Source organism: Diceros bicornis, unplaced genomic scaffold (assembly GCF_020826845.1).
Source record: "Diceros bicornis minor isolate mBicDic1 unplaced genomic scaffold, mDicBic1.mat.cur scaffold_90_ctg1, whole genome shotgun sequence".
NCBI classification, from domain to species: domain Eukaryota; kingdom Metazoa; phylum Chordata; class Mammalia; order Perissodactyla; family Rhinocerotidae; genus Diceros; species Diceros bicornis.
This window is the reverse complement of record NW_026691791.1, coordinates 164,141-173,536: the sequence shown is the minus strand read 5'-3', so window position 1 is coordinate 173,536 and position 9,396 is coordinate 164,141. Positions and strand designations below refer to the sequence as shown.

At 42.5% G+C, this 9,396-nt stretch overlaps 1 pseudogene; it reads left to right on the top strand.

Moving 5' to 3' along the window:
- Positions 1-4,510: 4,510 nt before the first annotated feature.
- Positions 4,511-8,632, top strand: LOC131403816 (methyl-CpG-binding domain protein 3-like 1; annotated as a pseudogene).
- Positions 8,633-9,396: the final 764 nt, after the last annotated feature.

Genomic DNA, 9,396 nt, shown 5'->3' with positions numbered 1-9,396 from the left:
CTATGTCTAGTGTCTCCACTCAAATGAACTGGACAAGAGGCTGTGATTACAATGTGGGTGCCTGGTAACCAGAGTTCTAAGTTCTGTTGGGCGCTGTCACCAAGAAAGTGAGGTCACTTCTTCAAGCTTCTATTACTTAGCCCTTTCCTTCAATGAGAGCCACCCAACCCCCCCCACTAGGCTGTTGGCTGCTCTCCCTCCTTGCCCGTGTCATCTCTATCACTGTAGACACATACCCATCACCACCGTCCCCACAGATCCTTGGGAGTGGATCCAGGGCCCAGCATTGAGGAGACACAGCTGAGGTCAGACCTCTTTTTTCCTACCAGTTCTGTGTCCTGGGAAAGCTGTTGTGCCTCTCAAGATCTCCCCAGTCTCCCAAGCTGCACAATGAGGGTTGGGCTAAAAGCAGCTCCCTAGAGACCTCTTCAGGTGTATATGTAATAATACATACAACGCCTGTGAGCTGGTGTCACATGTGTCTAATGAACACACTTAGAGATGGAGGAAGTACAAAGAGTAGGACATCACATAGAATACCAGTCAGAACTTCTCTAGGTCCCAGATTTGTGAACTTTGGTAAGTGACTGCTGCTCTGAGCCTCATTTTCAGGTCTGCATCCTCAAGGGGTTGAAATTAGAGGAAATTCAGACATTGTGATCCACTGGCATTAAGCCTTCCACGATCCCGTGTTTTACTCAGAATGAGTCCCAAGAGCCGCATGTTGGCCTATGTGGTGGGATCCTCCACAATGGTCCCATTGCTCCCTGCCTCCTTGAGTACACATACTTATGTCACCACTAAGTGGTCAGTATCTGACTTCTGAACAACAGAACACAGCCAAGGTTACGGGATATCATTTCCAAGTTTTAATTACAAAACGTCTGTCACTTCCCAATTACTGGTTTACTTATGTTCCATACTTACCTCCCTCCTACTGTTTCCATCTCTCTCTCTCTCTCTCTCACTTGCTCTTACTCTCACTCTTGCTCTCACTCTCGCTCTTGCTCTCTATCAAATTACCAGAACTGCAAGAGCAAGTGCTGATGTTTTCAGTTGCACTATGTAGAGGCTCCATGGGAGAGAACTGAGGGAGTGTCCAGCCAACAGACAGACAGGAGCTCAGACTCTCAGTCCAAATGGATCCTGACAAAACCCATGTGAGTGATCTTGGGTGGGAATCCTCCCCCATTGGAACCCTGTTGAGACCACAGCCCCTTCTTCACAGAGACTTTGAGGCAGAGGCACCCAGCTAAGCCATGTCTGATGCTTGGCTAAAAGAAATTGTGAGATGTTAAATATTTGTACTTTATAGGTGGCAGGTTTTGGAGTAAAGTTGTCACAGAGGAATAGAAAGTAACAGTCTACCATGTCCCAGGATCCAGCCTGATCACCCTCCTCTCTCCACTCCTCTCTCTTCTCAGGCTCCCTCCAGTCACACAAGCCACATTTCTGACCTTCTCTGGTCAAATTCGCTTTTTCCTGTGAGTCTCTGCACCAGGGAGCCTTCTCCTTGACACACTAACTCTTCCCAGACATAAGCAGGGGTGCTTACACTTGTCATTCTGGTCACAGCAAAGGTCTGAAATGCCTCAGGGCAGCCTTTCAGAACCTCCTAGCACAGTCTCTACCATCACAGATCTCACATCTAGAAGAGCATTATATGATTTCCTCCTCCTTCCTCCCATTGAGATAAAATGAGTGCATGAGGAAGGGCTGTCTGCTTTGGCTGAAGCAGAGGCGACTCCTTCTGGTTATACCAAGGACACGACTGTCTCTTCCAGGCCAAATTTTTCCCACCACGAGTCCATTGTTTAAGGAAACCGTCATTCCCTCTCTTACATGGGTCTGGTTTCCCCAAGAACACAGTGAACCATCCCCACTCCCTGTGCTGCATCACCATAAACCCACAGCCAGAAGATAAGCACCAGGTTAAAACACCACCAGATCCTGAATTCAGTCACTGCTGAGACCCTCCCATCAATGTTGTCATTCAGTGGTGACTCCTGAGGACACCTTTCCCCTGAGATCCACTCCCAGCCTGTCCTCAGCTTCTTATAGCAACACTGAGATTTCCTCAGAGTCCTCCCAACCTGGGCAAGAAACATTCTGAAATGTTCTCTGTATTAATTTTCAGGGACTGGAGACACAGGTAGATGTAATTTAAGCGTGTATGTGCAGTAGTTTCTACGCATGTACTCTATTTTTCAGACAGATAGAATAGTGTGGCTACTCAATGCAACAAGAAAATGGATAACTGCTCAAATTTTTTCATGATGTGAAGTCTTTAGAGAGTAAATGTCATGGTTAGGAACACAAGTTATGGAGCTAACTCCTCATGTCCAAATTGCAGCTCAATCCCTTATTAGATATTTGTATTTACTGAGTTATTTACCTGATTGGTGCCTCAGTTTCTTCATCTGACAGTTGGCAATAATGATCAGCATACCTACTTTGTAGGTTTATGGAGAGTATTAAAGGAGTTAATATTTGAAAAATGCTTGGAACACCTAGTGTATTACCAGTGGTGTACCTATATATTAGAAATATAATTTAGAAATTCTTCTGACACTGCCTGTGAGCCCCAGAGGGTGAGACTGTTGCCTGGACGTATGTAGAAAGCACTCCATGACATACGATGAATAAATGAGTGAACAACATTGGCAAAAGCATTACCAATGTCACTTATATCACCCTACAGGCATACCCAAGCCGAACCACACACAGACATTCCTGCTCTGTCCTGCATCATGTTCCCTGGAGGAATCACTGGGGCTTCTTGGACCCTGGTAACCGTGTCCACTAAAGGTTCTTTTCTGTCAGCAAACCCCAGTCTTTTTCCAAATGCTGAAGCTCACAGGGTCTGCGCTGTGATCTTTGTCTTCACTAGAGGGAGAAGTGCCAGCCACAGAGCTGGGCACACACAGAGCCTGAGCCTTGGAGAAAATGATTCCCTGGCCCTGGGGCAGGTAAAAGAGTGCAGGGACAGTGTGGGATTTGGGGAAAATCCTCCAGGTGTTGTCAGAAGGGTTGGAGGCAGGGGATGTGTCAGCAAGGACTGGTCTGGTTGGTGGGCCTTGGTGGTTAAATAGTAGGGGGGCTGGGATGTTTCATAAGTTCTAGCATAATACAATCAATATGACGATCATGAAATCAGAATCAGCCTAATTAAGGCCAAATTAACCCAATGTCAGCTGTTCCCTGACTCTCTAATCCAGTAGTGACTTATAATAAGGGTATTCGTGTTCTATCATCTCCTTTTCATTGATTGGCTAGAGTAATTATTCTTTACATAGCCTGTCTATTTTTACATAGTAAAGAAAAAGTGAGTTTTAAAAAAAGCCTCCTTGGAAAACTCTCCCTAACATATTGAATTAATAACAGAAGGCAGGACAGGAAATTCACCACATATCTGGAGCTTTAGTCTCTGGTTTTAGATCTTCCTAACTGGTAATTTACCTACACTTCTGCCTTCTTTCTTGAGATTAGTCCACTTAGGATTAAGTAAGAGTGCAACCTCATACCGTGTGAGAAGTGGTGGGAATCTAGGAAGAGGTTTGTTTCATTCTGTCAGTGTGTGTGTGTGCACGTGTGTGTGTGGGGGTGTATGAGACTTTTTGCTGCATCTGGCAGTGTGGGCCACTGTAGACTCCTTTTCTAGGGAAAAAATATCCCTAATCACTTTCTCTGGACTTGCTTTTCACTGATGGCTTCACCAGCACTGTCCAATAGTAGCATTAAGCACTCTATATTATCGAATTTAAATATATTTTAGTAGCCAGATTTTAAAAAATGAAAACAAACAGGAGACACTAACTTTAATAGTATATTTTAACCCACTATAGCCAAGATATTATCAATGTGGGTGCAGTCTATACAAAACTTAATAATGAGAGAGTTTACATTTTGTTTCTGTGTTTCATAAATCCAGTGTGTACTTCCCACTTACAGTACAATCTCCATTTGTAAGTCGAGTTTTTTCAGACATACATTCTCTGCATTGAGATTTAATGTTCACAATTGTCAAATAGGAGTCACTAGGAGTGGGGTGGATGATAATTTCACTACTGATTTAAGCTCTAAGGGAGCTATGAACACCAACTGGTCAATGGGTTAATCAAATGAATAGTCATATAGTATAGAAGAATGGTATGATTTGGGATTTAGAAAAAGACAGGGGACTGTGTGTCCTGACAGGGAGCACCAAGGAATTTGTTGTTGAGAGAGACAAGGACAAAAAGAGAATGAAGTCATACACATAAATGTCTAACAACATGGGGGAGAAGAAATGACCTGCTGTAGTCCTGAGTTTTGACCTCGTAGTTTCCTTTCTTGACCCAAATCTCTTTGATGATGTCCCAGGACAAAGGTCAGATTAACCCCCACAGGGAGAGAGGGAGGGTAGAAGTACAAGGCATCTGACATAATTGTCCTGGGAAGGTAGGCTTCATTTATAACTCTGATCCACTTTCAAAATTTATTTTTATAGGGTAAGAGGAGAAGAAGTATGATGGTCAAATCATCACAGAGGAAGTGAAATGATTGTGGAAATCAATCTAAACCAAAGCCTGGTTTGAGCATATCCATCCCTTTGAGGATGTCCAGTTACATATTCAAGAGGACAGTTACTAGAATCACATCTTATCCTGGCAATCAGTTCAGATGCCAGCAAAGGGAGGAAACCTTGGAGCAGCCCCAACAACTCTGCTGGCAGAAGAGACTGCAAGGTCTCCAGGCCTGCAGAGTGCAGGAGAACTGTTAAGTGCTTTGGAACTTGCCAAAGCCCTGCTGAATCTTGCACCTAGTTTCACAGGTGTATCCCTGCCAGGTGAGCTCGCAGGTGGTCTGAACTCCAGTCCCATGCCCACCCCTGCCTGGTCTTCAGATTCGGCAGAGATGATGCCAGGAGCTGGTCTGTACATCCCACAGCTCCTTTGCAAACGTCTTCTGGTGACTGAGAAAGATATCAGGAAACATGAAGGGAAAGTGCAGACGGCAAGAGACAGACTGGCGGTAGCACTGATGCAGACACACTCGCTAGCGAGGCAGGGAGAGTGAGGGGCCAAGGACGACATCCCGACAAACACGATGAAGAAAACAGACGACGGCGCAGATGACATGGAGCTCACACTACATTAATGCCTCTGCAGGGGTCCTGATGATTACTTTCTTTGAGCTCTTGAAACTTTAATATATACCAATAATTTCCTTTTCTTTGACAACTTTGCATGACAGAGAAGATACAGACAGTGATCCTTCTGAGGTGGGAGATTGGGTTTCAGGTGAGGAGAGAAAGGAGATCTTTCCTTCTCATTTTGTTCTCTCATTTTACCTACTGAGCGTTATCTATTTGTATTTTAAGACGAAGAGTTATCACAGTCAGGGGATTCTTTAGAGTTTTGCCCTCACAGTCACAGAGAAAACATACCTAGTCAAAATGGATTGTCCTTTTTGTGTAATATTCCAATAGATTCCAACATAATATTTCACGAAAGAGCTGTTATATCTGTCTTCTCAAAAAAGACACCTACTTCTGGGTCTCTATTTTTCTGGTATTTGTTGCATGTTGAATCACAGTTGCATATAATGAAATACTGGATTTTCCCTTTTTTTAGATTCATATGTGATGGAAATTTGATTCATGAAAATTGATATGCCATTGTGGTATCCTCTTGTCAGGAGAACGACTGTTTTCAGCATCACAAGTCTCTCAATAAGCCAGTGTGTTGGGATTTGTCTATTTTCCTGATCGAGTATGTTGCACTCTTCAAATCCTCTTTATCATTACTTACTTTTGTCCCACAGATTTATCAGTTTCTGAGAGCAATGTGTTAAACAATAATAGAGTATCTTAGTATTTATATCTTCCCCAAAAAATGAGTTATTTTTTAGCTAAATCTTCTCTTCTCTATTCTTCCATGTGGTAATCATCTGGAATTTTGGTTCAAATGTGTTTTTCATGTCTTGTTTTAAAACTAATACTAAATTAGACAGACGTTTTTTCCTTTCCTCATGACTCCTGTTATGTTTTCCTGGGTTCACATTTGTTCTTCCTGATGTACATTCTTTACAGCTTCTTTCACTGCGGGCCTGTGGGAGGTCAACTTGTAGTCTGTTTGTAGGTCAGATAAGTCTTTCTTTTTTTGACACAAAGTTTGAATAGGTGTTTAATTTAGCTTTGAAGTAATTTTTTTCCTTCTTTGTCAAGTTATTTAATATTTCTGGGCCTCCACATCTTTAGGTTAAAATGGGAATAAATCCCTAAAATTGCGACTATAACTGAGATAATACATGCAGAGCTTTCCAGACATGTTGCTTAGAAGAAATTATTCAATAATGATAACTATTATCAATCATTATAATGATATTATAATAATTAATATATAATAATATATTAATGTAGAATAATGATTATATATTAATTTATAATTATAATGTACACTATATAATGTATAATGTATGCAATGTATAATAATAATATATTAATATTATTAATCATTAGAATCTTCATAGTGTACATTCTCGGAGAATCACTGCTTCAGATTGAGAATGTGAAGCTCATACACAAAAAGTCTGAGAGAGTGCCATGACTGTGACTTTAATTCTCAGCCCTTGGGTATCTTCAGCTGTGGTCGTCTGCACAGTGTGTACAGATAATGTAATCTGTTCCAACAGACCCACTGCAGAAGAGTGCAGCCTGCTTCATGCCTGGGATGCTCTGGGCTGCTTGTTGGGGAGCCTCTGCTGTGAGGCTAGTTGGACTCTGTACAGAGAAAGATGAAAAAATACTCTTTCTTTTACCTCAGATTTCTCCGACCGAGTATTATTCACTTTTACATCCAGAGTAGACACTCTCTTCCCAGAGCCTTGGTGTTTCTCTGGGATTCAGGCTTCCCAGACACCTAGTCATTTCAGCTCCCAAGGTCCAAGGGTACTGCAGAATCATGTCTCACCCACTCCTCCCGTCATGGCCTGTTTCCCGTTACGGAGGACCCATGAGTGGGGAGAGGAGCGATCAAGGGAGATTGATCTGGAAGTCCTGGTGAATCTGAGCTTCAGAGAATGAAGCAGAAAAGAGGAACCTGATACTGCCAGGCCTTCAGAGGGGGAGGAATCGAGAGGGGTGTGATGGCTGCACAGAGTGAAGGGAAGGGATGTTCCAAAGTTTCCTAAGAAGGGAAGACTTTCACTGAAGTGGGGATTAGATTTTACATGATGGCAACGTCTGTGCTGCTTTCACCAATTCTGGTGTCCCTGAGGGATGAACTGGTGTGACACCACAGGACAGAAGTTGCAATCACTTTCAGGACTTAAGGAAGGTGAAACCTTTCAGCTTAGTCCCCTGTGAGCCAGTCAGGGGCCAATTCTAGAAAGGCTCAGAACATGCATCCATCCAGTGTGGTTTCGTTCTGTTCCAGTCAAGCTCCTCTGGACCCCTGCTGGGCAAAAGGGACCTCAGATCTAGTCAGATCTAGTCATCACAGCTTCCGTAGGTCACCATGAGACAGGTAATAGCCCAGTCGTTGTCACTGGACCTCATAGTTGCTCTCCTTCTTCCGTCAGCAGACAGTGACTTGTGAGGTGAGGAGAGCACATCAGAATGGTCCAGTCAGCTGCCCAGTATGGGAGACTCCAGGGGAAGGAGATGCCAAAGCCACAGAGAACCAATGCCTCCTGTGTCTCCCTCTTCCTTTTGTCCACTTAATTTTCACCCTCAGTCCTTCTTTTCCTTCCCTTTTCCCTCGTTCGGCTCTCTCTCTCTCTCTCTTTCCCCTACATGTTCTAGCTTAATTGAGGTAGTCACGACATACAGAAAACTGCATATATTTAAAGTGAAAAATTTGATACATTTTGATTATAACTTATTGAACCATCACCACAAATAAAGAAAATGAATGCTATCTTCCCCAAATTTCCTCATGCTCATTTTAATTCCTCCTTCCCTGCCATTTGCAAACACATTCTCATTCCCAGGCAACGAGTGATCTGGTATATGTCCCTATAGATTTTCCTGTATTTGACAAAAATGTTTATAAATGGGATCTTATACTATGTACTCATTTTTTACTGGCTTCTTTCACTCAGCATAATTATTTTGACATTTATGCTTGTCATTGCATGTACTATGAATTCATTCCTATCACAACCCTTCCCTGGCAGCACTGTGCACACGCCAGAGCACTTCCCATGTTGGTGTGAGAGCCAATAGAAATACTGCATCCCCAAAAGTAGGAATGCGCCTTGGTGCAAATCTGGGAGGGGTTGGTGGCAGCCATGGACCTGCAAATGAATGCTTTCCTGGATGGTTGGAAAGCGCACCATGTCACTGTAGTTCCAATGATTGGCCAATGCTCAGAACCCATGAAGAAGCCCCACCCACCAAACACAGAGACTGGCATGAGCATAAGAAAAAGCAGCAGCAGATATATGAGCACATATCTGCTTTCACAGGTGGCACAAATACCCATAGTAGTTCTGAGGTCTCACAACTGTGTACGTGCCTCCATGTGGCGGCAGCTCTGATCCCAGTGGGAATGCTTTCCCAGCGAGTGGAACACCCACTGTACCCACGCAACTTCCAGCATATGGGGTGGGATCAGAAACACAGCTCATGTTTTCCCCACAGCGGTAGCAGGTGGAATCTGCGTCTTGATACTACCACAAGTACACAGGCAAAAGTTTAGTTCATCAAACAGCATAAGAAACTACAGTAACAATTCAGAGCAGAAGGAAATGACAAATCTCCAGAAACGAAACTTGTAGTCACAGAAATTTACAATATAAATGACAGAATTCAAAATAACTTTCATAAAGAAACTCACCACATTACAAGAGTGTTCAAACAGTTCGATGAATTCAAGAGTAAAATTAATGAGGAAAAGGAACACTTCATCAAAGAGACTGAAACTATTTAAAAAAACAAGCAGAAATTCTGGATATGAATAACATAATTAAAAAGATAAAAAATAATCTAGAATCCTTAAAAAATAGAGCTGATATTATGGATGCAAGAATTAGTGATTTAGAGGATCGAAAAATAGAAATACTTACAGTGGACCAGGAGAGAGAACTCTAATTTTTTAAAAAGGTAGGAATTCTTGTAGAAATATATGACTCAATTATAAAAGCAACATAAGAATTATACGTATTCCAGAGGGAGAAAAGAGAGAGAAAAGAGCAGAGAGCTTGTTCAAAGAAATAATAGCTGAGAACTTCCAAAACCTGGGAAGAACCGGACTTACAAGAACATGAAGCCAACAGAATGCCTAATAACATCAATGCTAAAAGACCTTCTCCAAGGCATATAATAGTAAAATTGGTAAAAGCCAATGACAAAGAAAAAATATTAAGGGAAGCAAGACAGAAGAAAATAACCTACAAAGGAACCCCTATCAG